We start from the raw sequence: 17701 nt of genomic DNA on the forward strand, positions 1-17701 counted from the left end.
TTGATTTCATACTGAATATTAAAGGAGCAATCTAAAAGTATTGGTGAAGAAAATGCATAAGTAGGCACCAAATACGTTTTACAGCAACAGACTCTAAAATACTAGTCCGTAGAAGCTCTTGGTGTAGGTCTTGCTCTCTCTTCCTCTTCTTCAGCCTATCAGTGCACTCTCAGCGTCGCTTGCGAGAAGCCGTTTGCATAAATGATGACATAATGTCTCATGGATGCATGCATGGAGGGCTTTTTAGATAAAAGCAAAAATGGAGAAATGCAACTCTGCTCTTGTTATTTTTCCCCTCCATCCATTTCAGTCTCTGGAATCAGTTAAACAGAGATAGTGAGAGCTGCAAATGCTAAAGATAGGAGCATTAGAGAAGAGAGTGAGTCCTAACATACGGCTTGAGAGGGCTGTAGGGGGAGTGGAAGACCTGTCATAAATTAAAGATGGTTTCTCTTCTCTCACTCTCACCTCTAGACACATGGATATCACAAACAGCTGTCATGAGTAATTTATAATGCTACAATAAGCTTGCCAGATATAAAGTTTAGGCCTGTCAACTTAACAATATTTAGTGTGATTAATTACAATAAAATAATGTGATAAAAAAATGAACACAATTAATCATGTCCCCTGACCCGTATGTAAAGCTCATCCACAGATACAAGCATTGAGCCTCATCAAACCACGCTTACCGCAGATGTTATATGTATTAAAAAAAAGGGGTCTCATAGAGAATGCAGAGGTCTTGTGTTTGAACGTGACGCAATATATATATATATATATATTTTTTTAAGTGGTGCTCATTGCGTCAGATGCTGGAAAACAGTGAGATGCGATGCCACAGATCTGCATGTGTTCAAAGAGAAAAAATACTGCACTGTTACCAAAATTCTAGTCAAGACAATAAACTGAAAATTATTTTATTAGGTATTAAAATTCAATACTATTTTCAAATAAATTCAATACTAGATTTTGAAATTTTATAATAGTTTGTCTAAATCAAAAATTAAACAAGAAAGAGCTAAAATGCTATAAGTAAATTTAGGCATCACAGCATTATATCACATTATATGAAAAAATGTATATTTATTTTGGGATTTGCTAGACTCAAGTAGTGTTATTAAATTATTTGTGTTTTGATTAATTTTAAGTTAGATCATTTTAAGTTAATATTAAATTAGAATTAGATGATGGCAAAAGTAATGTACTGCAAATTAAATCTGAAAATCATGCACCATTAAATATCTATACATATAACAGATGTACTGACCATAAATGTAATAGATTAATCTATTGTACTAATTAACTTAATAAAAATAACAAATAAAAAAACAATTGACCCCTAAAAGGCATTCCTAAAAACATTCCATTTGCTTTTCTTACTTTTTTTTTTTTTTTTTTTTTTTTTAAATCTACCCTTTATACAAACTTAAATCAGTATCCACCATATGGCTGTTGCACAAGGTCAAAAAGGAGAGTGAATGAGAATGCCTATTAGCTTAATTGCGTACACATATGCTAGCCATTCTGAAAACACAACACTCATGCAAATCAGTCGTGCTCAGATTTCAGAACAATCAGAGAAGGGAGGTGAACTGTGATCCTCCTTTCTGATGCTGCATACAACACTGGTTCTCCGGGGACGTTCAGTACGCTCTGTTCTGCTCTCAGATCAGTGTTTGAGTGGGCACATGGACCAAAAGGCTCAGCCGAGTCCAACTCCCTCTGCTGGTTATTTGGGTAAATGTCACACTACTGGCATTTATCATCCACGAAAGCCCAGACTCGAGCAAACAAGCACGCTTGTGCACTCTCAGCCACACACAAACAAGCTGCCCAACGAATAACCAAAATGGGGCCAATTATACGCGATTAAAACCATAATAACCGCATGAATCAATACCTCTCGATACCTCTTATTTCCCAAAGTGGTAAATAAGCCCGTCATCTGCTCCCAAGCCTGGGGTTTTATGAGGGCATGAGTGGAGCACTCAGCATTTGGGACCTAGTGTCGGTGCCACTGATACAAGCTAAACACCAAATCACCATTCCAGCTGATGGCCTTAATGGACGAACCCCTTTCTTTGTTTTAAATGCTTTGACATTTAGGTCTATGAATACCCGCTGGGTGGGAGGGGACGAGGGTGGCTGCATCTGAAGGCAGTGGCTAATTTGCTTTTAAAATGGGCTGGCTAAATGACGGCGGAGCCAGGGTCCTGCTAATGGAGACCCCGCAGATGCTCGCCCGTATGCTCCTGGCTCTCCAGCGTATCCCAAGCACCCAAACAGTGGCTTATTCACTCTGCACAGTTTGACAGCTCCAGCTGCCACGGTCCACACACAGACATGCTCAGAATCATTGTGAAATACTGTGTGGCAATTATGCATTAACACTAACGTCATTTGCAGACACTCTTTTCCGAAAGTGACTCATAAGCAAGTGTACTGAAAGTGTATTGAAAGTGGCAATTATTAGAGCAGGCGACTTCAAATAAGGAGAACACCTAGAGCTTCACAGAAATCAAAGCAGAATAATTTTCAAATACCAGGGCCTACTGGTCAGTGCAAGTGCTTCAAAATGTAAGCTGACAATTCACAGAGGCAAAAATGAGGGAAGAAAGATGAAGAGAAAGAGAATAAATGAGGAGGAAAAAAGGAGTGAAACTGAGTGAAAACCAATGACAGCATTAGACGCATTAACAGCATAGAGCATAAAAATAGCACACTCAAATCCTGTTTTTATCTACTTTTACTGAGCTATTTTTTTATACTTTTATACTATTTTTTAATCCTTTCAGGATGCAATGAAATTCACTGTAAAAAAAAAAAAAAAAAAATTGAGCCAACTTAAAATTTTAAGCCAAACCAGCTTCTGTAGATTTTTGAGTTCTCTCAGTCGGCTCAACTTTTTTTTTTTTTTTTTTTTTTTTTTACAGTGTGTACTTTAAAGCTATTCTTGACAACTCATCAGTAACTTTCGATGTCACACTCGATAGTCTAATAAAAAATCTTCAACAATAAACTAATTTCCCTAGAATGAACCCTTAACAGGCATGAAATTCAGAGGTTTATTTGTCTGAAATTACCAGGCCCCAGACCACAGGAGCGACGATGACCCACTGAAGAGTTTAATAACATTGAAATCTCTGACTGAGAGAAGAGCCAGAATGTCAAGTGACGGCAGTGTATTTAAATAAAACCCCATTTAGTCTCACTCCTCCTGCCTGTGCGAAACAAATTCCACACACAGAGACAGAGAAGCCTTTATTTTGCAGCCATCCATTTGAAATTGACCTTTCAACAAAAAGCTTAAATTGGCCGAGGCAGGTTCTAAATTCTTCCTTTTAAAAAAAAAATTATCCCTTTCACAGAAGCAAAAATAAGCCCTAATGGGAGCAGACATCACACTAGCCGTCTTGCCATATCGTCCTTTTGCGGCATCTCACGGCCGAACCATCGCAAATTCAACATTGATGATGCAACCGGGGCCCCTTTTATATTTCAGCTTCAAACAGAAATGAGATCTGTATTACTGTCATAATAAAAATGCTTATTCCCATAACGCGGGATGTCATGATCAGACTGTGCGGAATAATTATGATGGTCAGCCCTGGAGCAAAGCGCTGTCAATACCTATCTAGCCTATATAGCCACAGATGTATTGGATCTCTCTCATTATAATATACCTGGGGCGGTGACTGATGCGTTGCGTCCGGTTTTGCTGAATAGACGCGCTGTCAGAATAAGTCAGTCAGGGCGCTGACGATAATTTATTATCGTCACTATATTCTTCATGGAGATGAATGTACCTCTCCTTTGATATTAATACATCACTCTCCTCTGCGTTCGGCCTATATAAAAACAAATGAGATTGAGACAGAAATATGGAGGTGACACTGGAGAAAACATTCCTTTTCATCGAAAATCAAACTGGTGTGAGTCTTTTTGTCTGCACTGCGACACACATGTAACTTTAGATTATGTCTAGAGGCGCTTCTACTTGTACTTGGTAAACGCTCTTCAACTTCTCTAGCATTTGTTGCGAACTTTCATCGAAATCCAATGATTTCTGATCGTGAGGATGTCGTCTCATTGGTATTTCAGGCCTGTCTGCTGTCTATTCATGCCATTTTGGCATTCTTTCTAGGTCTCTTTCCAATGTTCTTTGACAGCAGGGTTTCCCAATTTATTATCTGGTGTCAAGCATGGCCACCAGATCTTCCAGTAATTGATATGCCATTTAGGCGACTCCTTTTAATGTCATCACGACCCTCAACTCATGCTGCTCATTTCAAGATCAAAGGAAGTTTTGGTCAAGCTCTGAAAACAGCAAACAGCCCACATTTACGCTTACAATCACCTTCTACTGTGATAAACTTAATTACAGTGCTTTTTAAAAAGATAGTGTTCAGAAAATGATTAACCTGCATGGAGTTTATTTTTCAAATCACAAAAGAAAAAGACAGAACAATAACTTAGATTTCCAACGAAGGCCACCTACTGTGTTGATTTTATGTAACAGTAACACACAGTGAGGCTTTTAAAAACCTTTTCTTTTTCTTTTCTTCTTATTTTGAGAATTTTTATTAGCTATGTTCCAAATCCTATTCAACTTCTTCAATGCCTACATAGGCCTTCCAAGGCTGCACCTTAACAAAAACAGAATGCACCAGCATATTTGTTTTCTCCAGAGGGGAATTGATTTTACCGATAACTTACAAACAGTTCAAGACAGACCCACTGTGAGTTACAAAGTTGCTAATCAATGCTTTTGCTGAAGCCATCAGCTCACATCATTTCAACTTATTTATTATTATTTTTTTAAATACTTGCTTAACAGCACAATTCCAGGTGGAAAAACTACATTACCAATGATCCATTAGCCCTCTATGGAACTTCATAAATGAGTGGTTTGGAATAAACTACATAGGCTAAATGTAAATCTAATATCACTTGACTCAACTTACAGTTCATTTCAATAGTGTTTCATGTTAGCATGTTGCCTGACATAAAAACAAAATGCATAGCACACACACAAGTATTTGGTCAAATAATATCCCTTTTTGAAAATCGTGCACAATTTGTGATATTTTTAGGGTAGTAAGCCTGAATGAAAAATTTGAAAGTGTGAAAAAAGTTGGTGTGCTCCAGTCATGTTTTTAAAGTACCACACTGAAACAAAGAGCAGTTTCAAAGAACGAAGCACTGAATTTGCTCAAGTTCACCAGGTAGGATGGATGGATAGATTAAATATTTAGTCTGGCTTTGTGAGACTAGTAAATTAGTTATTTTTAGCGATTTAGCAATATGCAATGTTCTCAAAGATCGAATTCCCAGTTCTCAAACTGAAGGTTTGAACCAACAAATTTTGGATTAACATTCCTGATCCTTAGTCAATAATTTACCAATGTGATAGCTCTGAAGTTATGATGTCTATAAAGTAGCTGAAAAAAGAACCTACGAAGTTGTCAACTATAGGGTACAACGGGGCTTAAGACACACCTTTAGAAAAAATGTGCTATTCACAGCACCTAAAATGTATAATTGCAGAAAAAATATATATACGTTTCCATTGAACATTAATGAGCAACATATTTTGTGTGAAAATAAATCATTCAAGTTATTTATTTTGTTTAAAAATCTTATAAATGTATGAAGTGGCAAGGGTACTGATACAAATATATCAGCTAAAATAATGTTGTTGTTGTTTTTTTTTATAATGTCTAAGTTAATACTAGTTCAAAACAATCACTTTAGCAAAGTTTGTACTATTTTATGTAAAACAAATTATATTTTATTATATGATATGATTAATATCATGTCTTTAAATATGATGGTTTCATTCTAAACATGCTGATTATCTCTAATATGGACACCCAACATAATATATGATATTTACCATCTGAATCTAACAATGTCAGGTCAACAAATGGAAAAGTCAGGCATGTATTAATTATCATGTTAATTACTGTGCCTTTTAGCCCCGACAGCAGGGGCACTTTTTACCCCAAATACCATACTTTTACCATATCTTTCGTTATTTAAAAACTGTTGCTTTATCTTAAACAAATCTGAAAATTCTTAAGACCACCTTTGTCTCAAAATATATGCATTCATTTTAGCGATTCTAATTTGCTACTTAAATCTACAACAAAAAAAACCCATAAAATATTAGATCAAGTAAGCACAGAATCAACTTTGCGCTGCTGCGCGATCGCATCAAAGATCAGACAAATATACACGTGCATCTTGAAAACCGAATGTTTTGGAAAGTGCTATGCCACGTTTTTGTGCCATCTAGTGGTTTAGAGGAAAATAATATCAAAGGCGCCTTTTACCCCGTTGTACCCTAAGTACCAAGTGTGGACATTCAGCTCAGTGTTATCGGAATTAGAAAGCCGTCGGAAAGTAATGAAACTGACCTCTTGTCTTTCAAAAGACGTTTGCATTCTGTCGTTTCTCTGTCATTTCCCCTACCAATCGGCCGTAGCCTCCAAAAGTGCTCCTTAATGAAAATGAAAGCTGATCCCGGCCGTCCATATTGATTCCACACGCCTTTAAATGCGGAGAGGTCACAATCAAATCTGTGTAACTTATTTTGTGCTACACAAACTTATTACACTAATGAATCAAGCTTTGACCACACACCTGAGTTCCTTTCAAGGATAAACACCTGCGGGACTTGAAGCACCTCAAAGGCTTCTCAAGACACGGCGCTGAGACCCCGAGCAGCCAAGGCATTATGATTCCATCCTTTCTGCATAATAACATCAGATTAAAACTTCATCCCCAACCTTAATGGACACATCCGCAGATAATTACAGCTAACCCAAAGCTATTTGTGTTGTGTGAAATTGAAGAGGCTGTATGTCAACCCTCATATCTTATTCATCTAATTCCAGCAACCTGCTTTACGGTAAAGTGCAGGCATTCTCTGTTGCATGGCTTTTAATTAACTGAGGTGAAAGGGAGCTTACAAATTACAGGCCTGGTGTCGCATAGAGACTCCGATTTCATTCTGGCGGCGTGGAGCCTCTTGTTATTGCCACAATACTTGGAAACAGCTTGTCTGCTAGCATTTAGCATGCTGATTCTGCACGCTGATAACGGGGAAACCTTTTCCTGTGACCCGCAAACAAGCTTCCTGGACTTCATTTCCAATGAATATGATTAGGCCCACTGTCACTCAAGCTAAACAGGAAGATGCGGCGCTGATGACAATTTACGTATATCAGGTCCGGAGTCGCGCTTTCCTTTGCGGAAAACCGCAACTTTGTGACTTTAAAAGAAGCATGTGTACTAAATGGCGAAAGTTAATTCTACAGTTTGGGTTTCCTTTTTTTTCTTTCAATTTGTCGGAATAGATTGAAATATCACAAAGTCCACCGGCTGCCCACCCACTGCCACTTAATTGGCCGAGGTTTCCACTGGGTGAGACAGTACAAAAAATGCTGCTATTTCTCTATAAGCTCTATGTTTTATGAAAGGGTGAGAACTAACCAAAGGTCATCCTCAGCAGAGATAAAGGGAACGGTGGGCTAAAAAAAAAGAACAATATTAACATATTCTCTGATGTCAGTCTTCAAAAAAGAAACTCTTTTAGAATGTCAGACAAACTAATCGTGTGGGTTATTGTCATAAAGACCCTGAAGATCAATTTTAAGAACTATTTAAAGCAGAAAATCTCCATCTGCTCCAATTCACAATATAGATAAAAACATTTAGGAAATGGCTATCTTGTATAGAAAAATCTGGCTGCACTACAAGTGTCAGATAAATGTAAATATAATAAAAAATATAAAAAAAATAAATAGTAAATATACATGCATTAGAAATGTAAAGAAATAAAATTTAAAAATATTTTGTGGAATGGGCTGATTTGGAAAAAAAAAACAGCAACAGAAAATTGACTATAGTAACTTAAAATACAAAATAATTGAAATAATAAAATATGTATTATTTACATTAAAATGAATGAAATAAAAATAAAATGAAAAATAAAAAATGAACTACGTAGAATATGCTGACTGTAAAAAATAGTAACAATTCAGCAAAACTGCAAGTTGACTATTAATAGTAGTTGTTTAAAGTATAAAATAATAATAATAAAAAATGCATACATCCATTGATTATTACTTTTTTGTAATTTAAATTTTTTTTGTAAAAATGTGCATTTACAAATGTAAATACAATTAATGAACTTTTTCTATAATGGGCTGACAAGTAAAAATAATATGATTAAAATGATGGTAACAGAAAACAGCCTCCGCTAAGCATCACCAAAATGAAAGTGCTATTTTCGGACAACTATAACCAAACATAACCATTGTTTTACAGCAGGTTACACTGTCCAAATACAGGAGGAGAAGTACTTGAGCTCTAATGTGAAACACACTGTACTATCCAAACCACTCCAGTGGCCCAATCCATCATGCTCTAATGCTGCCTCATAAACCATCTGCTAATTGAAGGAGCTCAGAATGGCCTTTTCTCTTCCTGTTTCTATTGTCTGGCTTTTCTTTTTTCCCATTGATTGTATTTTTTTCTGTATTTCTCAATCCTCTTTCCATGTCCAGGTTTATGCAGCCAATAGAGCTCCACAGAGCATCTCAGCACTGGCACAGTATTGGAGGAGCCCGGCTTCTCCCAGGATGCCCATGCAAAACTGATTAATGTCAGGCCAGCATAAACCCAGATTACACCCGCAGCTTTGAACTGCAGCTGTAGAATCTAACCCAATTAAAACATCCAATTACACCCCACAGTGAGTGAGAGATCGAGAGAGAAAGAGAAAGAACGAGAGAGAGAGAGATCAGCCTCTTAAACAGAGGAAACAAACATATGTAATGAAGCTTTCTGGCTAATGAACAAAACACACTCTAGCATGCAGAAGACCCTAGACTGGCTATGGTACTGTGATGGAGTACTTGCAACAAGAACGTTCAAGCAATGTAAATATGATTTGTCTTTAAAAAAAAAAGGACAACATTTCAAAATAATTGGGCTTTTATTCATTAATGGATTAAAAAATAACAGCAAATGTAAATATTATTTGTAAATGTAAACTATATGTAAAAGTATTTAATTTTTTGATTGTATTTTTTTAAATAAAATCTCTCTTGCAGCCAAAAGCCAAAAGTGTGACCCTGGTGTGAACTTCAAGTACAAAAGCTGTGTCACTGCTCTAATTAAATAATGCTTAAAAAAGATGACCTACTTTCCATATTACATTTCACAGCACACTTGCTTCAGAGAGAAAAAAAAAAAAAACTCATTTCTGTATTTTAAAAATAGAGAATGCAGAGGAACCGTGCAAAAGGTGTTGGCATTTAATTCATCTACAAGAAAAAAGCTATAATTATATGACTAATTACAAACGCGTGGGAAAACAAAAATAGTGTTGCTGTTCCATGGACCTGCTAAAAGATCAACATTGATTTTTATTAAAACAGAATGAAAGATTAAGAACAAGATTCTGATGTTAGTTAATTTAGGACCTTCATTTTCTTAATACACCTGTTAACTCTCGTCTTCTGTCTTACTGTTTAAAACTGTAATAAAATTGATTCTACACACCAATGTAAACATATTGGGCATTATAAACTGTTTAATGCTGGATTCATTTGGTTAAATAAATGTGTAAAAGGCTTATTTTATGAGGCTTTTCGCTGATTTGACCAGATTTATGCCAGTAGAGCGGGAACATCTCACTGTATGTTTCCCCCGGGCAAGCCCTTATAAAATCCCTCCCTACATAGCATTATGCACACAGAGATGAATAATGCTCTTTGAGGCTCTTCCACACCCCTTCGGATTACAGACCTGCAGAGGAGGAAAACAGTCTGTTTTGGGCTCTGTTGAGAAAGCCACTTATATTGTACTTGAGGGCAAAGAGGGCTGCGATCTCGCCATGCGCCTCGCTGCTGGAGGGTGGAGGATGAAGAGGAGGAGAGGGTGTGCACTTACACAACTTCTACAGAGACGCCTCTTCGAATAGACCATGCACTGGTTTTTCTGCAGGTTCCTAATTAATAAGACAATCATTAGGTGTTCTGAGCTTTTTGCAAAAGCAGCACTGACTCCTAATCCTGCTAATACTAGACAGAATGTGGGCGTTTTTTCAACAGGCATATTTATGTTCCAAGTTGGGTTCATTTTTATTACAATAAACAGGTTTCAGCCTTTTTTCTTTTTGTAATATGAAGATCACACTGAAAAGGTCTTGGAAAATTTATACCGTACCTTCACCATTTACATTTGATATTCATTTTACCTTGTATGTGTGTTAAAACAAGAAAACATACAATAAATAAATAAAAAATGAACAAAACAAACAAAGAGTGAATAAACAAAACATTTCAATGTTTATTTTGTAAATATTTTATATTGTTCTATATATAAATTTTTTCATATTATGGCTGTTTGGAATCTCAACAATCAACATTCTTTTTAAAATACTTTATTATACTTTTTAAGTTATTATGCTTTGTCACCAAGAAGACAACAGTGCTGATTTAGAGCAAGATTCTGAAAAATGTCAGAAAAAACAAGGTAAATATCACTTGTAACTTCGAAACGATTGTAAAATTGTCAATTGTTACACTGTGCAGATAGAATGAATAGAAACATATTAATTGTGTGTATTCATGATGCATGCAATGTAATTTCCATCACAAAATGAATTATGGTTTGTGGTAGAAATGTTAATTGTTTTAAAAAGAAATTACATGCTAAGTGCTTTTACAAATTTTACGAAGCTTTGAGAATACTTTTTGTGCTCAAAGAAAACAAAAAATAATGACTTTATTCAACAATTCCTCTCCTCCTCATCCCGTCTGCAGCAGTGTGCCTCCATCGTGGAAAGAGTACATTATGCATGCACTTGCTTCCTCTTCATGTATACAATGCATGCACATGGCGCTGCTACTTACGATAACTCGTACATGAATCAGCACGCACGTGTCGTTTACATGAAGCGGAAGCAAGGGCATGCATCGTGATACTCTTCCACAATGGAGGCGCACCGCTGCAGATGGGATGAGGAGGAGAGGAATTGTTGAATAAAGTCATTATTTTTTGTTTTCTTTGAGCACAAAAAGTATTCTCATAGCTTCGTAAAATTACAGTTTAACCCCTGATGTCACATGTACTATTTTACCGATGGCCTTGCTACGTTTCTGGACCTGGGAACATTGCAGTTGTGTTGCTATCTATGGAGGGTCTAAAAGTTCTCGGAGTTCATCAAAAATATCTTAATTTGTGTTCCGAAGATGAACGAAGATCTTACAGGTTTGGAACGACATGAGAGTAAGTAATTAATGACATTTTTGGGTGAACTATCCCTTTAATTGTGTGTTTATAATACATAAAATCTTAGCTATGAAATTAGTTTTAAAAGTAACTTTCATTGTGGTCATTTCTATCACAGAATGGTTTATGTTGGAAATAACTTTGTTTAAAAAAAAAAGAAGACAATATATACTCTGTTAGACACCGTTAGTAAACAAATTAATGAGCCAGTGAATTTAAAAAAGTCATCCTAAGGCAGTTTAATCCCTTTTCCAGACCAAAAGCGCCCATGGTTGAACAAACACCCACCTTCACGACATTAACCGCGTGTGAGCCTGGAGTAATGGAGAGGCCAGGAAAGCGAAAAGACAGCAGGCTGCTTTCTGAGAAATGCGGTCGAGCGCTGCCACTCCTGCCGCCTGTCTGCAATAGAAATTCTGTAAATCCTGCAAATGAGCTGAGCTCATCTCGCAAGGCCTGTCAGCAGGGGTAATGGGGGGTGGGGGGGGGGCTCTCCTACACCACGGATCCGCAGGAATCCTGGCTGCTCTGCGGCCCTTCCGTCATTAGACACAGAGCCCGCGAGCATGTACGCGGCAGCCAGCCAGCGTGTCACAAAGAGAAAGTGTTGCTCGGCGGCAAACGTCATTTAAATTCATCAGCGAACAGGCAAACACACACGCACGGACAGACAAACAAATCGCGCACAGAAGCAAACAAACAACTCCAGACTCATTTTCGATAAGCAGAATTAGAAGGAAGGCATGGGCGTTTTGTGCAACTATCACAACACAAAAGGGAGAAAGTAAAACAGAGGAGATTCCGACTGTCGTTTTCCATCAACGCTGCGAAGCTTGACTATTATGAGAAATGTCAGTTTGCCTTTCTCATCGCAGAAAGCCTCTCTTCAAACCAGATTCACTCTCTACTAGTCACCGGTACACTGCCCAGGGATCACATGATTCCGAGTTGCCCTGGCAACAGGACAATGATAAATTAGCCTGTCGGAGCGTAGCATTCTGCTCACACAGTCGTCCTGCGAGGTGGCTGCTCTGAGCTTTTCCAGCCTAGCGTGTTTAGATGTAGTTCCAGCGACCATCTCCCAGGTACTTGGCAGCTTGATACCGGCTATAAGCAGAGTTTAACTGCTTTACGCTGTTTAATTAGGGCCGTGCGCTTGTCTTGAGGCGGACCTGGTTATTTATATCTGGTTACTTATCGTGTGTAGCGTGAACAACAGGTGAGGACTCTGCTGGGGAGACACCTGTTCGGAGATCAGCGTTCAATGATTTGTGAAACATGACAAAGGTGCAAAGCTGTGTAGGTGGAACGTTCCCTTCGACTTGGCTGACTTCCCTGTCCTCCATTTCGGTTTCACAACATTAGGTGACAGGAGGTGTTTGAGAATTCAAGGCATGCAATAAAACATGACTATTTAGAGCTATATTTTCATAATACAAACACAACATCGTCGTGGCTCTATATAGGCATGTAATTGCCATGCACAGATGGTGGACATTTATTTTAATGGTCCATGGGACAGAGACATAAACATTGCTGGGATGAACAGCACAGGGCTGTTAAAAACTCACCAGTGACCACGTTCACATGCGATCTGCAAGTCTTCAGAAACTAGATTTCTTTCCAGAATTCTAAACGTTCGACACCTTGTGTATTTGTCAAATAAACAAATAAGAAGCCACACACACTATTATATACTTTTCCCCCATTGTTAAAGTTAATCTCACTGGCTGCTTTCAAAAAAACTAAACATTTACAACGATGAAAGTCTAACAAGTTAGGGATGGTAAGATTCACAGATTCACAGTGCATCGGCATAAAAGTTAATGATGCAATGCATCGATTTAAAAAGTGTGCATCGAATACAAATTGGCATATGTATCGTGATGCATAATTTCTAACATATCTGCATCGGTAAAAACCAATTTGTATAATATATAATTATTAGCAGATGTGCTCTACTTTTACTATCTAGAACATGACCAATAATTTGTGACTAAAGTTTTTTATGTACAGTAGATTGATTTCTCCTCTCTAAACTGTTTCTCAAATGCATTCTCTCAGCCCCACTGCTGCTACATGAATGACACATCACAACACTACAGAGACCGAGGTGTGTATAGATTAACATGGCTGTCTATCTGAACGAAAAAAAGAAAAGAAAATTTGAACCATATTGAATTGCATATCATCAAATATATATATTTTTTTCCATTGTGACGTATTGCATTGAATCGCATTGTGTTGAATCGAATCAAAATCGGATCGTACTGTAATGGGGGTGAATAGTAGTGCATCGGTAGCTGCTTTATTTGTATCTTATATCGTATCGTTGGTTATGCATCGACATGCGTATCACATCATCATCAGTTATAGAGATGCACATCTCTAATACATATATACTTTTCCCCTTTTGGTAAAGTTAATCTCACTCATTCATTTCAAAAAACAAAATTACAGTGATAAAAGTCTAAAAAAGTTTTATCTTAACCTACCTATGACCCACAGTAAAGCATGGACCGAATCTCTGAACAATAACTAGCCAGACAAAACAGAAGCAATGCAAAAAGACAGCAAATATCACCTCCCCTGACCCTGGTGTTGATTACAAGATGTTTAGGACCTGGATAGGCAAGTAATCTGGTGTGGGCATGTGAAAAGAGAATGAAGCAGCAATGGTTTTTTAATAAAGGACGTGTCCTGGTGGAGATAGCTAGGAGTTATGAATTCATGGAGTATTCAGCATGGTGGGGCCAAGACTCAAAATCCCTGCAGTGCATCAGCGCTGTCGAGTCTTAAACCGACCAATCCGTCTTCTGTCCTCCCGGCTGTCACAGCATGGACCTGAAGCTCAGAGCTGCTGCCTGCACACTTTCATTACATATATCACTCTATGGGGCAGCCATCAAACAGGCTCAATCTGCGTGTGATATTTTATCTCACATCTTCAAAATTAATTAACTGTTTATCTAGTGCAGAATGCAAAAACGTTATTTTCAACAGGCTGGAGATATGGCATAGTGGTTAATACTGAGCTCTGGTGCTCACACTGGAAATACAGGTTTGAGTATGGCTTGCAACTATCCTAACCCTGTTCCTGCCTTCTTTCCTCATCACATTGCTCCTCCTGCAATAACGTATCAGACAAAACAGAGACAATGCAAAAGACCACAAATATAATCTCTCTTGTCCCAGGTGTTGATTACAAGATGTTTATGACCTGGGTATGCCTAGTAATCTGTTGAGAGAATCTGAATAAAGAATGAAGCAGTGTGGGATGATATTTTATCTCATGTCTTCCTAATTAATGACTATTTAGTATAGAATGCAAAAAAAGCTATTTTTTAAAAGGCTGGTCATGGCATAGTTGTTAATATTGTGCTCTGGTGCTCACATTGGAAATGGAAGTTCGAGTCTGATTTGCAATTATCCCGATCCTGTTCCTTCATTCTTTTCACATCACTTTTGATCCTCCTGCTCTCTGTCCTATCAAAAAAAGTGATTAAAAAAATCAAATCAAATCTAAACCTAGACCTGACCAATGTGTGAAATACCGGTTTCAGATTGCAGGCCCCGCACCTCATCCTTCTCTCGTATAACAGCAACACTCTGTAAATGTCACATTGAGCGGTGAGGTCATGCGTGTAACCCCGGGCTCAGCACGTCTGACGTGTATAACCCAGGGCTCTGTCTGTCACGTTAAAGTCACCATCTAAGCCGGGGGCATGAGTCTGCCCGCTCTGATTCACATTCAGCAGGACAAACCCGCTACCGCTATTGGTTACAGGCCTACAAAGCACTTTTTCTCAACGGTGACACACTCTGCACGCCCAGCTTACCTAGGATGCATGAAATACAGACTGCAACTACAAACCCGGGCCTCTTTGTACAGTATAACACACAACATTGTTGTTTCAACACGGTGGCTGACTCTATAAAGCAGAGAGAAATAGTATTTGTGTATTTTCTGGAGACGCTTTTTTTTTTCATCTCTCTCTGGAGATGGCTGATGAGCCTTGGGTCTGGTTGTGTCCAGTTCTTCCCTGTTGTGCAGTTCGGCTAATTCTTCACTAATCACAGTGACACAAGTGTCAACACTGGTAATCTTCAACCCTCCGCCACTGCACCATCGCCTCGGCAACAACCCATTTGACAGCAGGAATTACGCAGTAAGATATGTGAAGTGCTGGGTTCAGAGACACATGAGCAAACTTTCTGGGTGTCAAAGCTTCGGGCAAACAGAGGAACCCTTATTAGAGCCGTAACCAATGGTTACACACCACTGCAGGCCAGTGAAATATGCATTAAGAGGACGGAAATGAAAGCGAGAGATAGAGAAAGCACAAATAAATAATGCCACTATGCCTTTGCTGCTCCTCAGACAGCTCTTTTACTTAAATATCGCTCTTTGACGATTGTTTTCTCTCTTCTCAGATATTGCAGGTGCTGGTAGAACTCAGACCACAGATCTTTATCTCTGCGTAATCAATAAAGACAGAGCGTCCTATCAATGCGTTCAGCCTGTGAGTGCCTGAGCAAAGAGAGAGGAACCCCTTTAAAGAAATAATTCATCTGAAAATGAACATAAACCAAATGTCTTTCTGTGGAACAACTAAAGATATTTAATCCAATGTTCAAGCTGCTCTTTTCCAGACAAATGAAGAGGATTTCCGATTATAAATAACAGAAAATTACTTTACAGTGCATTAATTCCTCATCATGTAATACGCCAATTAATTCTGTTTCTAACTTTGATACAATAGATTGAAACATATTGATATTCAATACTATTTTTGATACCACAGGGAAATACTGCTACAACATTCAGAGCATAAAATTTGAACAATATCTAACGCAGTGACTGGAATGCAGAAATGCCATATAACTACTTTGTTTGAGGAACTACTTTGTTTAGCTGTTACTTACAGAAAATATGCCTTAATAGAGTGAAATGAGGTTGATGGCTCCATAGACAGTTAAATCTGGTATTAAAGAATTAGATTAGACATTAGATTGATTTACCTGTGGAAAGAAAACTTCAAGTTTGCAATGAAGTGTTCTTAATGCTGTACAATACAATATTCTTTACTGCAAATGGAGAATATGATTGAGTGCAGTCTCAATTTCCCTCAGTATTGCGGTACTCATTATTACCTTTGACTTGATGAGGCATGCGATGTGGATGAGAGAAAAAAATGACAATAATGTTAATTCTAGTGCAAAAGAATCTTCTCCAAGCGGTTTTGGCCATAAGCAGATCATAAACTATAAATATATGCCTCTCGTTTTGTTGTTCCACTTGTTATCCTGTTTTATATCTATCGCACTGAAATGCAGGAAGTATGGATTGATCTGGTCTAGGAATTATCTCATTGGAGGGCACCCAGGCATTTGTGTTTAAAAACTGGTGATGCATCTCAAGAACTATCTGTAGCAGTCCATTTCTTTACTATAACTCTTCCTGGTTAGCATGGGCTAGTTAAAGGGCTGCATGAGGAATCCCATTTTAATCATGATCACAATTTCTGCTTCTCTCCATTTATTATTGGTTGGTGGTTATTTAGAATGCAAATTTTTTTTTTTTAAAGGATGGAGGACAAGGCATTGAGGTTAATATTGAGCTATGGTGCTCATATTAGAAATGCGGGTTCAAGTCTGGCTTGCAACTATCCTGATCCTGCTCCTTCCTTCTTTCCCCATCACTTTTGGTCAGGTATTCAGCCTGAAATGTTTCATTTTAATTTGCCATTGTGTTGCGATTGCCAGACGTCAAGAGTTCGAATCCCACAAACATATGCTATTTATTTTCTGTCCAGTGGTTTATTATCTACCAACCTGCAAAGATTATAACTGGATAAAATTGTCCCTCTCCCACTTTTAGACCAGTCAGATGACATTTACAGCTCCGGTGATTGGCTCAAAACATTTGTGACCAAAACAACAGAATATTTCATTCAGCCGAGAAACTATTTGTTGTGAAATAATTCTGTTGTCATACCTCAGGGTTGTCCACTGCATGCTGACAGGTTGATAGTAACAGGGGGTATGTCTTGTCTGTTCTTGATGGAAATCATTCATATGTGGCCAGTCAAGTGCCTTGGCTCTCCAGAGAGGTCAGCAATTTAGTCTCCCTGAAATAGGCACAGGTCTGTAATTCAATTCATTAGCACTGGGGACATCGGTGATGCATGTTGAGACCCTCGTGCTGCTTTTAGCAATAGTCTGGGTGTAATTGCATGGTGCTCTCTGCAACTGTATGAATGCAAAGGCTCTTTAATTGCACTCTAATGACACAGTGGGGCTGATTCCAACCTTACAGTGCTGCCGGGAATCCATTAGCACTGCTAGCACGAGCTCTGCATGAGCTAGGTATTGGCTATGTTCTGGGGTT

At 38.1% G+C, this 17701-nt stretch overlaps 1 protein-coding gene across 1 annotated transcript in view; it reads right to left on the reverse strand.

Annotated features, from left to right (window-relative positions):
* LOC306855032 (neuroligin-1-like) overlaps positions 1 to 17701 on the reverse strand; it is a gene marked incomplete at its 5' end in the record, with an annotated part of 138153 nt that overhangs the window by 89521 nt on the left and 30931 nt on the right. The window lies entirely within an intron of this gene.

Source organism: Barbus barbus (assembly GCF_936440315.1).
Source record: "Barbus barbus genome assembly, chromosome: 35".
NCBI lineage: Eukaryota > Metazoa > Chordata > Actinopteri > Cypriniformes > Cyprinidae > Barbus > Barbus barbus.